Source organism: Oryx dammah, unplaced genomic scaffold (assembly GCF_014754425.2).
Source record: "Oryx dammah isolate SB20612 unplaced genomic scaffold, SCBI_Odam_1.1 HiC_scaffold_9, whole genome shotgun sequence".
Lineage (NCBI taxonomy): Eukaryota > Metazoa > Chordata > Mammalia > Artiodactyla > Bovidae > Oryx > Oryx dammah.
Window position 1 is genome coordinate 19,166,693 of NW_024070193.1, and position 18,380 is coordinate 19,185,072.

The window sequence follows — 18,380 nt, forward strand, 5'->3', positions numbered from 1 at the left end:
TTATCAGGAAGATGAGATTCCAGACTCCGTTCCCCAAAAGTCCTGATTTAAGAGGTGAAGGTAAGACCCAAGATATTCTTTTATATTTTGAATAAACTTCCCAGTGAATATAGATGAATAGCTAGGTTTGATCATTTCTTTAGATTTTTCCCACTCTTTAAAATTCAACTACAGGTAACACTTGGTGATCTTTCATTCTAGTCTTAATTATGGGATGTGCTAAGGGGTGAATGACACGACAGAGGTATAATAACATCAAGGGTTTCCTACAGTGCTTTTTATCAATGTACTTCAGAATCTTTGTTGCACTTCCCATCCTCTAGAGGTAAAATGACTTTCCCAAGGTTGCAGAGAGTTACTATACAAAAGTGGTAAAAATTCTAGTATTAGAAACTGGTAAAAATTCTAATATTAGAAAGTATGTACCAGCTACGATTACTTGATTGTCCAATATACTATCAGTTAGTAAATGCTAATAACTGAAGGGTGATTGCCTTATTTCCTAAATTTTAAGATGCTTATTTTTACATTGTTAACATAATGCATCTTATAATTGACTTAGGTGTTTACTATGTTAGCATTTCTTTTTTTCCAAAACATTATGTGATAAGTGGTGTTCTTACAACAAATAATATCACAAAATTAAGGAAGTGTGATATATATGTGCTATGCATATATATCATTTCTCTGAAGCAAGGTTTTACAATAATTAGTTCCATCTCTGTATGGTTTACTGTCAATGTCTCAGTTAAAGAAATCAAGACATATACACTGCTGCTGCTGCTGCTGCTGCTGCTAAGTCGCTTCAGTCTTGTCCGACTCTGTGCGACCCCATAGATGGCAGCCCACCAGGCTCCCCCATGCCTGGGATTCTCCAGGCAAGAACACTGGAGTGGGTTGCCATGTCCTTCTCCAATGCATGAAAGTAAAAAGTGAAAGTGAAGTCGCTCAGTTGTGTCTGACTCTTAGCGACCCCATGGACTGCAGCCCACCAGGCTCCTCCGTCCATGGAATTTTCCAGGCAAGAGTACTGGAGTGGGGTGCCACTGCCTTCTCCGGACATATACACTACCATGTGTAAAATAGATAGCTAGTGGTAAGCTGCTGTAGAGCATAGGGAGCTCAGCTCAGTGCTCTGTGATGACCTAGAGAGATGGGGTGGAGTAGGAGGAGCTCAGAAGAGAGGGGATATATGTATACTTAAAGGTGATACATTTTATTGTACAGCAGAAACTAACTCAACATTGCAAAGCAAGCATTCTCCCATTAAGAAATAAATAAAAAAAAAAAGAACACCAAGGTGGGGGTGGGGTACTCACCTGGGCTAGAAACCTGGAAAGAAACTTTTGGGGAGACCTGCCTCCTACTCTAAGTATCTCTCACTGAGTACTGGTGACTTCATTTCTATTTTCTCAGCCTTTTCTCTCCTTCCCAGTTTTCCTACTTCAACTCTTCCCTATACTGTAGAACTAACCCAATCTACCACCGAGGGGCCACATTTAATCTCATGAAACACATCGTTGATCCTGTTACTTCCTTTCCTAAAACCTCTGGTGGCTACCCTGGGCTTTTGAAATGATGTCCAAAGCCTCCCAAATGGCATTTAGGATTCTGTGAAAAGTATGCTGCTCTACCCCTCCAGTCTCATAGCTGTCCCTTCTCTCTCTCCTAATCAGTCAAATTACTATTTCTAGAATTTTACATCCTTCTGGAGACATTTCTACTAGTTGAAACTTTCAAGGACTGGCTCAGAAGTCACATTGTCCATGAAACTTTTCCAGTCCTCCCATCAAAATAAATATCTACCACCTGAGTATTCTCATAGCACGGAGAACCACCAGTCTGTAACAGCCCAAATCGTGTCACGTGGTACCATCTGTCTATCCAAATAGCTGGTAAGCTTCTTGACAGCAGAAACCAGCTCTTAATTTAGTTTCTTCCATAGAGATCAGCACAGTGAAATATTGCATAGCATGGGCAATGAGTGAACACTCGTCTTTAACAAAGCCATAGCACGTGCTACAGTCACTAGACTACAGGTTACGGATACCGTAAGGAAAACTTCACTGAACTGACATTCTTAGTCTCCTGCTGCGCACCTGCAGGTTTTTGTTAGGTTCCATCACGAATGACATAATTTTAGTTAATATTATGCTGATGCTGCACAATATTCCCTCTCAATCTTGGCCAAACCCAGGAAAGTAATTTCCTATTTGATTGTGAATATGATAATAGCATGAACTGGATTATAAAAATTTATTCTAGGGTTGAGAATGTGAGGCCAACTAGGGATCAAATGGGAAACATTCCAATACTTTTTAAGAAAGTATGTGAACAGCCTAGTTAAGAACATGCAGCGTCCTCTTTAGCATTATACCAAGCTTTGGTAACTACCTAATTTCAAGACAGGAACTTATTCTCCTTTCTATAGCATCAAGAAAGGGGCTGGTAGTGGTTCGGTGTCTCAGCTTATCAATTCTTCCCTTAGTTGTATCTCAACTAGAGGATTTTTACCATTTGTTTCCATAGCACTGAGCAAGTTTTACAACACATCAGTCTTCACATAGCAGTTTCCAGATTTTACTTTAGATTTGCATTTATGTTTCATGATAAAATTTAAATGAAGATGCCTTCTCCTTGACAGGGCAATTTTCAAAATCTTTCTAAAATCCTAGGACATTCTTTAAGTTTTCTTCCTCTACCTCACCTCAAGAAATCCTCAAAGGATCCCATCAGAAGCCACAGTGCTGTCTCTGCATCCTAGCCCCGCAACAGTGAAATCCAGGACCCCACTCCATCCCTCTAAAACTGAAACTCACCTTTATGGTTCTAAGTCTATGAAATCTCTCACAAAAAGATTTCCTCACTAAATTAAACTTCCCTCCTAAACCCCAAGCTCTATTACCAGTTCTTCTCAAAATTCTGGTCAGATTTTGCTATCTATGGTCAGCAAACAAATTGTGGGGGCGGTGTGGGGACAGGTAGGGGCAGGCTTCCCAGGTGGCTTAGTGGGTAAAGAATCTGCCTGCAATGTGGGAGACTCTAGTTCAATCCATGGGTCAGGAAGATCCCCTCGAGAAGGGCAGGGCAACCCACTTCACTCTTCTTGCCTGGAGAATCTCATGGACAGAGAAGCCTGGTGGGCCACAGTTCATGGGATGACAAAGAGTCAGACACGACTGAGTGACTTTCAATTTCATTCGAGGCTTGTTCAAGAATCAGAGGTAAACAGATATATAACACCACATTCATAAAAGCAATTTAGTAAATGATCACTTTTATTATTATTATCCCAATAAAGATAATACATTAGTGTGACATTTGACATTTAGAAAGAAATTCTGCTCACAACCATCCCATTAGATAAAATTCTGTGATATGCGTTATCTGATAAAAACAGGAATTTGGTGAAACATGAAACAAGTTTGTGTTGAATCCCTTCCCTCAAGGAACATGTGAGTTCATGAACTCGGAAGAACTGAGCAAGGTTTGTTTCACCAGGAGTACAGGATGTATCCAAGAAAGATAAATGCTTTGAAAATCAACCAAGAGCCTGGGGTAGAAATTCAGCAGATATGTAAAAAGAATCACAAGAGGAGTATAAATATCTAAGAGATCATTTTACAGGAAAAAGCAGCTGTAGCTGAAAAGTTGAGGACATGTAGGACATAAATGAGAGGCAGGGACCTGTGTTCAGAGCCTGGAGAAGAGACGGTATGGTGGGACTTTTCCAGAAATGGGAGCCTGAAAGAAGCTACTGGTTTGGAAGTTGCTGAGCTGAAGAAGCCTAGTAAAGTCTTATGAAAAGACAGAGGCAACTCTTCACAATTTATACCAACAGAAAGCACTTAGAAAGAAAGAATAAATGTTAGTTAAACTTTAAAGATTAAATTACAAATTTACTCAAGTGATTTAAACTTTTACTACACAAGTAGCAATTTTAAGTCATAAGGGATCTGAAATGTTTCCAGAGGTTTAAAACCTACTGTTTTTATTCTAGTAAAAAGACATCTTCACTTCCAGTGCTGAGCACATAACGCAAATCCTCCGCCTTGTAATAGGCTGCTGGAATTGCAGAGTTTCATGGAAATAATTTTATTGCTAACTTACTAGTTTTCTGTTAATTGTCATTTTAGAATAATAAAAACTATTACTTTTAAAACCAACATTAAAGTGAGCTTAAGCGAGCATGGAAATGGAAGGCCACAAAAGAAAATAGAAAAAGATGCAATTAATACTAACAGTTATAGTTGGATACTTGTTCATTTAATAAATCTTCGCAATATTAGCAAGATGGATGAGATGTGGTACAAATGAGAAGAACATGAGATAAGTGATCATTTGTTATCATTACTGAGATATAAAGTATGATTCAGTGTTTCATAATGGATGTTAAATTTGATTTAACATATGGTTGACTCATTTGCTGAGAACTATCCTTAAAGACATAAACTCATTCTAAAGTCAAAGCCATTGTCTTAATAACAGACTATGAATTATTTCTCCATAAGAGAATGAATAAACTCAGTAAATACAAGCTTAGCGAGAGGATGTGCAAGAGCTCTTTGTCAAAAAAAAAAAAGAAAAAGAAAAAAGAAAAATAGACTCATGGAACAAATCATAGAAAATATTGTTGCCTACACTGAAAGGATAAAAATTTAACGTATATTAAATACCAGTACAGACAGAATCTATGAAAACTTGTCACTGTTGGAACTGCTCTATCAGCTACCTAAGAAATCCTCCTTTGTCAATCTCATCTCCGTAACCATGAAAGAACATCAGTTCCAGCTTTAAGTTCCATGGATTAAGCAGCTCACTGAAAGCCCTGTTAAAACAATGTATAACCTATCATTATACTTCAGGGGTGATGTGACCTGGAATGAGAGACACTCAGAAACATTTGTCACATCATTTTCAGAGCTATGAGGAGGGATTCATCACTTTTTTTGAACAATTTATCTGCCACCAAGAGACACAAGACCAGTTTGGAGACTAGAGGTCTTTAGTAGTCATGGTGTTCATCCTGTCATTGAAGGCTTATTTTTGCACTAACCAGTATCGGCACCAAAATCAGATTCATTAATAAAAGGTCCACCTTACAAATGAAAATGGCATCTTCTATTTTCACCGATGACTGTGTCTTTCCACATCTTTGGGTATCCATTCTTATAATTCAACCTACACTCATCTGCAAAAGCTGACTGCTAGGCAGCTCCATTGTCCTGCCTTTGAAAATGACCTAGATGTGGGGCGCGGTATTTCACATTGTAACATGCATTAAATCACTGTCTGTTGTTAGAGTGCATCTTCTCTGATCACAGTGTCATCTAATTCACATTTAGCTATCAGGAGCACATCTACAAAAGAACACAAGTCAAATAAGCTTTATACACCCATTCTTATGTTATATACTTTAGTGAGTGTTACTCTTATTTGATGCTGATTTTATTTACTGACAACATGAAAACACGTATTTGACACCAACTGGCCTTGTATCACCAAACTAGTCAAACTGATTTTCTGAACATCATTTCTTTCCTTTGTAAAATTAGGAGTCTGGGTTACATCAGTGATTCATGAAAGCAGAGTTCACTCTCAGGCTGGCTACCCTATCCCTTAAGGATTTTGCAAGGAGTCCAACACAATAGATTAGACCTGGTGGAGACTCTCAAAATTCTTCATTTTAGTAGGTTCCCAGATGATTCACACTGGTATCTCTGCTAGGAATAATGGGCTAGATAGAGCTAAACCCATCTACAATAGTATTTACTGAATTCATTCAACCATTAAGTGAAAAAAGAAAAAGCATCCTCAATGAGATCAATGGTCTTTTCTGTGGAGTCATAGAACCAGGATGGAATGATGAACGTGAGGATCCTAGCAGCCAGCATTTGGATACCCATTCCACCCTCTGTATGACTCTGGACATGCCTGTTAATCTCTCAAAATTTAGGGCTCCTTCTTCATAAAAAGGGGATAATAAATCCCACTTTAGAGGGAGACAGTACAAATTAATGGGAAAAATATACATATAAAGTCCTTTAAAAAATGGATGCATGTGGATACCCAGGAAGACTAAGGTTGAGCTTTATTCGTTGTTCTAGGCTTTATGGAAATTAGCACATAGGAAGCGCTAAGAAAACAATGGTTTGAAGGAACACAATTTAATTCAACTACCTATGAGATGCTATTTATTCAATATATTTTTATTGAGTGCTTACTATGTGAGACACTGTGATAGTTGGGTTGCCCCTTTAAATCCATCCCTCCACTTACTGCCCTGTTCTCTGCTCCAGAAGGCTTACCTGCATCCCATATGCTGATGGAGTCCCTTGCCTCTGGGCTTCCCATGTCAACAGGCTGGAGAGGGTTCCAGCAGGAGATCAGATGAAGAGATAAAGAGAAGTCAAATCCCATTCCCAAAGCTCCCTGGCCCCTCCCAAGTCAGCATGCTCTGCCAATTCTCTTTCCTGCTATGTTGCAGGTACACACCTTCCCCTCATCTCCCTGGGTTTCAGTCATGAGAACGCCTCTGTAGCTCCCTCCATTCGCTCCTTGGAAAGAATCTCTCTTGAGCTCATCCTCATTCAAGTGTGCCCTCTGTCTGCGAGTCCAGGGCAAGCACTGAACTTGGACTGGGAGTTGGGGGATAAAGTATTAAACAACAACAAAAAGTCATCTTTTGCCCTTTCTGGGTTCTAACAATGACCACTATCATTCCAAAAATCATAACAAGCAGCTACCATTTCTTGGACACATATCCCATGCTAAATTCCACAGAAACTGCACTGAGGTTGGTACAACTATGGTATCTATTTAGAAAGTAAAAAACAAAAACTGAAGCTCCAAAATATACAGATCACAGTACTAAGCATCAGTGCTTAGATTCAAGCCAGGGTCAGCCCAATCTAGAGTACATCCTCTCAAACACAGCGGTGTGGCTGCGTTGTCCTCAACAATGTCCCTGACAGAGGACCCTCAGCGTGAATGATAAGAAATCCCCTCAAACCCTTCTTCAGACCTGACCACACTCAGAAGGCCCAGTTCATCCGTTAGGGAGAATTGAAATCGATCCTCTTATCCTCTTATACTTCTACACATCTATTTGCTTACAAGTTCCCTCCCTTGTAAGCTAATACACACCTGCATTTTCCTGCAACTAGCAGGCTTTGTTCAACCTACAGAATCTGCCATCTTCTTACACAGCTCAAGAGCAATGCAGAAAAGCAGTGGAGCGGACCGCGTACGCTGGGAGTGTGTCCTGGCCCATGGTTGGCCTGCATGGTGAGGTCAGGCACTTTCTCCCACTTGCCTGAGCTATCCCCCTGTATTTAAAGGTGGTCATCCTCTCCGACCCAGAAGCCAGAGAACTCGGCTCATCTATGTTTTCAAAATAGACACCCTAACCCAAGCTAGTCTGACAGACACACAGCTGAATGAACTTTATTAATTAGTACCCAGACCTTTTGAAAATTGATTTCCACTTTGATCCCAGCCTGTGTGTTTTTATCTCCAATATCTAAATAGCAAATCATGTTACCTTATAATTAACTGATAATCTTTATGACAGAGGAGATGACAGGACTATAAATGGCTCAGGCAAGTGATTAAAATAACTTCCTTCCTCTTCTCACCCAACCCTGGAAATGTTCTCCAACTTCACAGAGCTATTAGTTGTTAATAAACTTCTCTGACATCATGATATGACCCTCATTCCAATTCAACAAGATCACATACATACTAAGTCACTCTCCAGAAAGCATACAAGCTTCACTCTTTATGCTTAAATAAGAATACCTTAATAGCTTTGAGGAGCTCACAAATCCAGTAAAAACAATTGACTTTACTACTTTACTATTCTCCAAGCCACACTTCACCAATACATGAACCGGGAACTTCCAGATATTGAAGCTGGTTTTAGAAAAGCCAGAGGAACCAGAGATCAAATTGCCAACATCTGCTGGATCATGGAAAAAGCAAGAGAGTTCCAGAAAAACATCTATTTCTGCTTTACTGACTATACCAAAGCCTCTGACTGTGTGGATCATGACAAACTGTGAAAAATTCTGAAAGAGATGGGAATAGCAGACCACCTGACCTGTCTCTTGAGAAACCTGTATGCAGGTCAGGAAGCAACAGTTAGAACTAGACATGGAGCAACAGACTGGTTCCAAACAGGAAAATGTGTACGTCAAGGCTGTATATTGTCACCCTGCTTATTTAATTTATATCCAGTATACATCATGCAAAATGCCAGGCTGGATGAAACACAAGCTGGAATCAAGATTGCCAGGAGAAATATCAACCTCAGATATGTAGATGACACCACCCTTATGGCAGAAAGTGAAGAAGAACTAAAGAGCCTCTTGATGAAAGTGAAAGAGGAGAGTGTAAAGGTGGGCTTAAAACTCAACATTCAGAAAGCTAAGATCGTGGCATCCAGTCCCATCACTTCATGGCAAATAGATGGGGAAACAGTGGAAACAGTGGCTGACTTTATTTTGTTGGGCTCCAAAATCACTGCAGATGGTGAGTGCAGCCATGAAATTAAAAGATGCTTACTCCTTGGAATGAAAGTTATGACCAACCTAGACAGTATATTAAAAAGCAGAGACATTACTTTGTCAACAAAGGTCTGCCTAGTCAAGGCTATGATTTTTCCAGTAGTCATGTATGGATGTGAGAGTTGGACTATAAAGAAAGCTGAATGCTGAAGAATTGATACTTTTGAACTGTAGTGTTGGAGAAGACTCTTGAGAGTCCCTTGGACTGCAAGGAGATCCAACCAGTCCATCCTAAAGGAGATCAGTCCTGAGTGTTCATTGGAAGGACAGATGTTGAAGCTGAAACTCCAATACTTTGGCCACCTCATGCAAAGATATGACTCATTTGAAAAGACCTTGATGCTGGGAAATATTGAAGGGAGGAGGAGAAGGGGACGACAGAGGATGAGATGGTTGGATGGCATCACCGACTCAATAAACACGAGTTTGGGTAAACTCCAGGAGTTGGTGATGGACAGGGAGACCTGGAATGCTACAGTCCATGGGGTCACAAAGAATCAGACACGACTGAGCAACTGAACTATTCAAATAGTTAAATCTTGCGGATATGGCTATATGTCTAGGTCTGCCAAAGTATATATCATACACATGCATACTTACACATTGCTTTAAAGTAACCTTAGGGTCACTGCTGCTGCTAAGTCACTTCAGTCGTGTCCAACTCTGTGCAACCCCACAGACGGCAGCCCACCAGGCTCCCCTGTCCCTGGGATTCTCCAGGCGAGAACACTGGAGTGGGTTGCCATTTCCTTCTCCAATGCATGAAAGTGAAAAGGGAAAGGGAAGTCGGTCAGTCGTGTCTGACCCTTAGCATGGACTGCAGCCTACCAGGCTCTTCCATCCATGGGATTTTCCAGGCAAGAGTACTGGAGTGGGGTGCCATTGTTCTCTCCTACTGATATATTATTAAGCATTTAATATATAATAAGAATAAATGGCTATAAGTAGGTTAGTTTTACTTTAATGAATAAATGATTGTTTATTGAGCATTTATTCGTACTGATTACTCCTGGAGTTCAGGATTCTATAACAAAAAGATACAATCTCTGTCTTTAAGGCAGAGCAGTACCAAGTGCAAGGACAAGAATAACAGTTATTCTACAGCTAACTGGATACCACAGTGTTTGAGGATCAGGGGGAATGAATGCTAACGTTGATTAGCAATGTCTGCCATTACTGTTGACAGGAATAACAGTCCATTTATGTATGCTTGATGAACACTACACAAAGATGAGTGCTATCTTCCTCACTGTGCTAAAAGCTCCTCTGGAAATGAAAACCGCACGCCCTTCCATTGTCTTAGAGGCCGGTTGTCCAGATCACTACACTTACTGAGTTGGCCAAAACATTAGTTTGGGATTTTCCATATGACGTTATGGAAAACCCAAACAAATGTTTCGGTCAACCCAATATAATGTGTCAGCTGGTCTTTCTGTCAAACTGAATACATTTTTTTTTGACAAACTCTAGACCTTCACCTAGAACATCTTCCTTCCTACCCACCTTCTACAGCCAGAACATCCCATTTTTAGGGCTGAAATATCACCCCTCTTCCAGACAGCTTCCCATGTTCTCCTTCTTAAAGTTAGCCCTTCCTGTTATTGCCTCTCTCCTCCTTACTACCCATGTAATACTTATTTTTGATAATTATTATATTTATTTCCTTGTGTATGTGTGTCTGTATGTGTCCTATTTTCCATGACTATCATATAAGCCACACAAACATGGGAAATAGGTTGGCCTTGCTCACAGATTGAAGTCAGAGCCTAGGATGGGTTAGATGGTCAATAGTTATTTATTAAATGACCTCAAATCTTTTCACCTTAAGAGGAAGAATGTAAACCATTTGACAAGAGGAAAAAATTTAAAGGTTAGCAGCAGTTAATGGTTGCAGCCAATGTGACTATGGACCTTGACAGATGGTAAAAGAATGGAGACAGTCCTTTAGCACATGTGCTGCGCCATCCTGACTTGAAGGGGCTTCCCAGGTGGCTCGTGCTAAAGAACCTAGCAACCAATGCACAAGACGCAGGTTCCCTCCCTGGGTCAGTAAAATCCCCTGGAGTAGGAAATGATAACCCACTCCAGTATTCTTGCCTGGAGAATCTCACGGACAGAGGGGCCTGGAGGGCGACAGTCCATGGGGTTGCAAAGAGCTGGAAATGACTGAGCAAACTGAGCATGCATGCAGGGCCTCCATGAAAGGGAATTTAAAGTTGACTATGTCCATGACTTAATAAATGAGAATTTCTGTGTGACTAACAGGGGTAAGGAATTGATAAGTGAGTACTGGGTGAGGGTAGGTGAAAATTTGAGAATTTCCTCTACTCTTGCCTCTGCTTTATTGACTGTGCCAAAGCCTTTGACTGTGTGGATCACAATAAACTGTGGAAAATTCTGAAAGAGATGGGAATACCAGACCACCTGACCTGCCTCTTGAGAAATCTGTATGCAGGGCAGGAAGCAACAGTTAGAACTGGACATGGAACAACAGACTGGTTCCAAATAGGAAAAGGAGTATGTTCAAGGCTGTATAATGTCACCCTACTTGTTTAACTTAAATGCAGAGTCCATCATGAGAAATGCTGGGCTGGAGGAAACACAAGCTGGAAGCAAGATTGCCGGGAGAAATATCAATACACTCATATATGCAGATGATACCATCTTTATGGCAGAAAGTGAAGAAATAAAGAGCCCCTTGATGAAAGTGAAAGAGGAGAGTGAAAAAGTTGGTTTAAAGATCAACATTCAGAAAACTAAGATCATGGCTCCAGTCCCATCATTTCATGGCAAATAGATGGGGAAACAGTGGAAGCAGTGGCTGACTTTGTTTTGAGAGACTCCAAAATCACTGTAGATGGTGAGTGCAGCCATGACATTAAAAGACGCTTACTCCCTGGAAGGAAAGTTACGACCAACCTAGATAGCATATTCAAAAGCAGAGACATTACTTTGCCAACAAAGGTCCGTCTAGTCAAGGCTATGGTTTTTCTAGTCGTCATGTATGGATGTGAGAGCTGGACTATAAAGAAAGCTGAAAGCAGAAGAATTGATACTTTTGAACTGTGGTGTTGGGGAAGACTCTTGAGAGTCCCTTGGACTGTGAGGAGATCCAAGCAGTCCATCCTAAAAGAGATCAGTCCCGGGTGTTCATTGGAAGGACTGATGTTTAAGCTGAAACTCTAATACTTTGGCCACCTGATGCAAAGAGCTGACTCATTTGGAAAGACCCTGATGCTGGGAAAGACTGAGGGCAGGAGGAGACGACAGAGGATGAGATGGCTGGATGGCTTCACTGACTAGATGGACGTGAGTCTGAGTGAACTCCGGGAGTTGGTGATGGACAGGGAGGCCTGGCATGCTGCGGTTCATGGGGTCGCAAAGAGTCGGACACAACTGAGCAACTGAACAGAACTGATTCTTCTATTCTCAGCTGCTTAGTAGGCTTCCTTAGTAGCCTCTTGATTCCTTCTGTCCCCTGCTGGGCTTTCCTGGTGGACCAGGCAGTAAAGAGTCTGTCTGCAAATGCAGGAGACCAAGGTTTGATCCCTAGATGGGGAAGATCCCCTGGAGAAGGGAATAGCTACCCACTCCACTATTCTTGTCTGAAGAATCCCATGAAGAGAGGAGCCTGGCAGGTTACAGTCCATGGTGTTGCAGAGTTCTACATGACTGAGGACTAACACTTCACACTTCCTGGTACTTCCTTGCCTCCCTCTTTCCTTTCTGTCCATCATTCCCTTTCTTTCTCTTCCCCTTGCCTCCACTCCACCCCACGCTACTTCATCTCTTGTTCATTGAGTGCAAGCTTGATAAAAACTCTGGGTTTGGAGGAGTGTGAGCTTGATAAAAACTCTGGGTTTGGAAGAGTGTATGTCCATCTCTCTCTCTCTCCCTGGCAAGAGAGTCCGAGCAGGAACCTACTCTTGCAGAAGTCAGACATTCTAAGACCTATAAATCTAGGTCAGGCTGGGCTGCATGTATATGTGTGTCCCTGAACACAGTTACTGGGTTGTCTGTTGTGTTCAGTCTACGAGCTGAGAAGGTATAAACTTAGGAAATTTTGTAAAGGCATATGGCTCCATACCCAGAAATTCTGATTCCCTCCTTTTTAAAATTACAAACTGAGCTGAGAACCGCTACATTCAGAACTCTCATAAGGAACAAATGCGAACAGTTCTCCAAAGTGGAGAATAAGATACTGTTCCTATTAGATTACCTTTTCCAGGTGTCTCTAAAACTGTGTTACAGACCATGAAAAAGTTGTGAATTTATTTCTGAACCTGTTATGCAAATGTGGCAAATGCCAGGGATATTCTCCTGTCTCCATATTGGCCCAAACTCATTAAGCAGTTATTTACATTTAAATTTGATTTCTCCGACAATACAGTTAGATCAGTTACTGAGTAGTGTCGCTATACTTGTCCTTTAATAGCATATTTTCCCAAATGGTCACACTTGAATCAATCTTTTTGGTACCACATGGTGATCTTCAGTTATATTATTATGTCTCAGTGGTAGTAAAATCAGTTCTTAACAAACGGTTAGTGTAAGAACTGTGCACAGTAATAAATAGACCTAGGATTCCAGCTGGCACAAAGTCTGATTTTAGTTTGAATGACAACCAAGCTACAGTATTTTCTCTTTTTCAAGGGGGGAGGGGAAGTCACAGAAATGGAAACATGGGTTCCCCCTCCCCTTTATTTTCAATGCTGTTTAAAATAGTCATGAGCATGAAGTACTCTATTTTTAGATTTAGGTCATTTGTAATGCTTCCTCTTTTAAGATTAAAACAGGGATGGGGTAGCTATGGTCATGGTTAATGCTGAGAGGGCTCTGCTCAGGGCCTGGCTTGGTCTTGCTGCTGCTACAGCTGCCACACGGCTGGCCTTATCCCTGACTCTGAATTCTGTCCTCCAGGTCTTCAAATGGTGTGGGCGGGGGGCGGGTAGGGGGCTGCTTGGGGATGGAACTAAGGAAATAAAGGAGCCTTCCATCTTTCAGTAATGCCCTTTCCCTTCTCTGTTCATCACATTAGCCAGTTACAAAAGAGGCCTGGGACACTGAGTCATATTCTCTGTCATTCCCAATGTGTGATGGAGAGAGAGGAGATCTCTGCTTACTTTGGCCCATGCCCTGTGCATCCCTCTGTACAGGAGAAGTCCTGGCAAGGAGCTGTCCCCCAAGCCTTTTAAGACTTCCCTTCGGTATTGCACTAGAGAGTGAAGAGTGGAAATTGGTGGGGTGGCGTGCAGTAGAGTCCAGACACGGAGACCTTTGGAGTTTCTCCAGCTAAACATATGTGGTTTTGAGGTTCAGGGGTTTGGGGTCTGCCCTCCCAAAGCAGCACTGACTCTCATCTCTTTACCATCTGACCATGGCAGTCGAAACTTCAGATGCTTTCAGAGCCATAAAGCATGTTCTATCACAGTAATAAAGACTGCTATGTTTCCATCAGATTTTATAATACCAATCCACATTAAATTCCAATCTTATCGTCCTCTTTCATATTTCAGTAGGTACAAAAATCACTTCTTTGTTTTTTAAATTCTCATCTTGTATAGATGTTTATATAGTAACTTGTTTTTAGTTATTATTGCAGAATCTCATTTATCTCCAGTAATATAACTCAGGAGCAAATTTAAGTGTGATGTTCTTCTAAATATCAATCGTGTATAAAAAAATATGTTAGGTGGTAGGCTTAGCAAGCACTTTTGGAAATTTTGATTTAAAAAATTTTTCTACTATGGTTCTGCTGATCAGTCTTCAGAATTTCATTCAATTTACCTTCACTGTTGAATGCAGATCCATAAAAATCAGTGTAAAAATAAGCCCTTAGAAAGAAAGGCAGTTCAGTTGAGTTGCTCAGTCATGACCAACTCTTTGCTATCCCATGAACCGCAGCACGCCAGGCCTCCCTGTCCATCACCAACTTCCAGAGTCCACCCAAACCCATGTCCATTGAGTTGGTGATGCCATCCAACCATCTCATCCTCTGTCGTCCCCTTCTCCTCCTGCCCTCAGTCTTTCCCAGCATCAGGGTCTTTCCAAATGAGTCAGCTCTTTGCATCAGGTGGCCAAAGTATTAGAGTTTCAGCTTAAACATCAGTCCTTCCAATGAACACCCAGGATTGATCTCCTTTAGGATGGACTGGCTGGATCTCCTCGCAGTCCAAGGGACTCTCAAGAGTCTTCCCCAACACCACAGTTCAAAAGTATCAATTCTTCTGCGTTCAGCTTTCTTTATAGTCCAGCTCTCACATCCATACATGACGACTGGAAAAACCATAGCCTTGACTAGACGGACTTTTGTTGGCAAAGTAATGTCTCTGCCTTTTAATATGCTATCTAGGTTGGTCGTAACTTTCCTTCCAAGGAGTAAGCGTCTTTTAATTTCATGGCTGCACTCACCATCTGCAGTGATTTTGGAGTCCCTCAAAACAAAGTCAGCCACTGCTTCCACTGTTTCCCCATCTATTTGCCATGAAGTGATGGGACCGGACACCATGATCTTAGTTTTCTGAATGTTGATCTTTAAACCAACTTTTTCACTCTCCTCTTTCACTTTCATCAAGAGGGTCTTTAGTTCCTCTTCACTTTCTGCCATAAGGGTGGTGTTATCTTGGGAACCAAGAAAAAGAAGGAAGTTCTCCAAGGCATTGTCCCCAGAAAGACAAAAGAGGAGAGAAAACTGGCCACAGGGGCTACAAGGTCAAATGCTTTCAGAAAAGATGGGGAGATTCCTAAGATGGCACCCACTGGTGATGTCTTTTCCTTGCCAGGAATACGTGCAAACAAATGAATTCTGCACCCAGGACTGTGTTGATCAACAGTCACATCTTCAAAGTGCCTTCAGAGATCAAGCAAATAGCATCCATATAAGACCACAGGTGAAAGGATGCTTGAATATCAAGCACAGTATTTAATGGGGAAAAAAACTGTGCAGACCAAAACGCTAAGCCCAGATTCTGTCCCCACAGCTCAGAGCTAACAAATCGATTCAATCCAAATACTTGTGAAACATCTGCAGTGGGGTTTTAATCAGAAACCTTTACTTGAATAGCTGCAAACTTCACCCTCTCCAAGCCTCATCACAGAGAGAAGAGCACAAGCATTTCAGTGTTTTTGAAGAGGCGGCGAGGTTTTTATAAGAAGTAACCCAACTCCAATTTCTTGGTACTTGGAAAGGAGAACCAACCAGCCCACACCTGGCAGAGCTTCTCATCTTGGGCATTGGTGGTGGGCAGCAACCTCCACAGCAAGAGCCCACAAAGCCCCCAAAGATGCTGCAGAGAAACAAGCAAATTGCACAAACCTGCTTGACATGCTGTGTGATTAAGGCTGAGCCACTATCAAGGTCTGTTCTTACAGAAGGTTTTCTTTTCGAGTATCCTCACACATCCCCAGTGCCAGACAAGTGCGGAAATTATGTTCCCATACAACTTACACAATGCTTCCCAGGTATTCCCAGGTATTCGCCTGCCCATGCAGCAGAGGCAGGAGATCCAGGTTCAGTCCCTGGGTCGGGAAGATCCCCTGGAGGGGGAAATGGTAGCCCACTCCAGTGTTCTTGCCTGAAAAGTTCCACGGAGAGAAGAGCCTGGCAGGCTACAGTCCCATGGGGTCACAAAGAGTCAAACACGACTGAGTGATGGAGCACACGCAACTCGCACGTGACCTTGAACATCTAATACTGGCGACTGTAACATGCAGTTGTGGAGATCACACAGTGCTACCCATGAAATGTGCTTGGGGCTGATATTCAGCTGGGCTCCTCTCATTAGGCCATGCCCCTCAGTGTGGGGCTGTGTCCCTAGAAGGGGTGTGTACTTTTTTCCCACAAATATGTTCTGTGGTCTAGTAACAGTATTGATTTTTTTCAAAAAAAGAAGAAAAGGTAAAACTCAATAGCATGTTGCAAGTAAAACCCAGTGACTTAGTAAGATGTATCATATCACTTCTAGTTTAATATGTTATTTGGTCTAATTAGAAAAAAATATTCACTACGCACTTTAAAAAATACAGTATCCTTTTGGCATTAGCAAAGATAACTCCAGGGAGCTGTATTACTCAAACAATTTTCTATTTCAAAATACACAGGTAGTGAGAAGTAACAAATCATTACATTTCCACTAAATGCACAGACACAACAAAGTTAATTAAGAAAACACTGAAGCAGCTTTTCCCAAATGGTACTCTGCTTCCCCAGGGGAAAAGGATTTCCTTGTAAGGAATTCCCCCACCTGATGGTAGAGCCACCCTGTATAGGTAAGTAATGATATTTTAATCTTTTAACCACTGAACTCACTTCTCATTTCCTTTCACAATGGGAAGTGAAGGTGATGAGGGGCAAAAGTCCCCTTGGAACACAAAAGGCATTTTTTCAAGAGCTTCTAAAATCCCATTTCAGTGATACAGCTGTACCTTCATGCTTAAACAAAAGTTAAAAATAAGAATAATAATTAAAGTGTGAGTTAGACTGGAAAAACCACCTACCATCTGTGATTCCCACTCTGGCAGGGAGCTGATTAAGTAGCCAGCTGTCAGTCACTCTTGTCTCAGCAATCCTGTAACTAAGATGTGGGCTGGTGTCCTGATGAATGAATTTAATGTTCTTAAATGAAGTTAAATCAGGGTACTGATACTAATGGGGCCAAAGGTAGGAGTGGGTCAAAGGAGTACCAGATAAAAATCTAAATATTATCTCTGGCAGGCAAGGTCTCCTCGTAGTTGAAAATACCTGAAAATTTTCCAGGACATCTGAGGCCTTTGGATCCATATTTAAAAGGAAGAAACTGGAGACTAGACTCACAAAGTCAGCACCAATGCAAACAAGCCGATTATACTGAGTCAACAACTTCGCCTGTAAAATGGGGACAGGAAAGGGCTACCTAAGGGTGTGTTATCGAGATAAAGTTATGTAACATACATAAATATTTTAACAATGCCTGCACCTAAGAGACCTTGATTAATATCAATGGAAATAAAAGAATGGCTACCTGTTTGTTTTCTTTCGACCTACTGAGCTAGTCAAACATTTTCTTAACTATCACCACCTCCACCTAGGTATGAACTACCTGTGAGTAGGGCTTTCCTATTGTGTAGCTCGATGCTCCCAACAACTTTGTGAGGCAGCAGTGATCACACCTACTTTAAAGGTAATAAGACTGAAACTCAGTTCACACTCTCAGAGGCTTAGCATAAAAGTCTTTCACTGTAACAGCCTGTTCCCTGCTTACTTATCCCACATTGGGACACAGGTTTTTGGCTCTACAAAAATCTCACTCTTCAGCTGACTACAGGAAGTCAGAATTTACAGTTATCCAATCCAGAGACCCATACTAATGAAAAGTGATTGCTGTTAAGTATTTGTGAACCACATGAGTGAGTGACTAAAGCCAAAGAAGGACACTTTGGCATTAGCTGGCCATGGCTGAGAAAGGGTGAGCCATATGGAATCCAAGAAACAAACAAACAATCAAAAAACGGAGGAAAAAAAGACACCTTCTTTCCTGCTCTAAGAAGATGAGGGAAAACATTTTTCTTGATTTCAACAATGTTTCTTATAGAGAGAAATTTTCTAATCTAACAGATGAACCACAAGTTCAAACTAGTTAACCCTTTGCCCCAAGGTGCCCTTCCCTCAGTAGCTTGCCTGCGTGCCTTTGCTCAGCGCGTTCTCATGAAAGACTTTAAGAGTCAGGTTCTGCAATCTCCACGTTTTGGATAGAGACTGAGGCTCAGAGGAGGTGAGTGGTTTTATCAGAGTCGAGCTGCTCCAAACAGATAAAACAAGCTGATGCAACACATCAA

The 18,380-nt window shown here is 41.4% G+C and overlaps 1 protein-coding gene across 1 annotated transcript in view; it reads right to left on the minus strand.

The window, feature by feature from the left end:
• FHIT (fragile histidine triad diadenosine triphosphatase) overlaps positions 1–18,380 on the minus strand; it is a 1,533,474-nt gene that overhangs the window by 411,026 nt on the left and 1,104,068 nt on the right. The gene's annotated exons all lie outside the window — the stretch shown is intronic.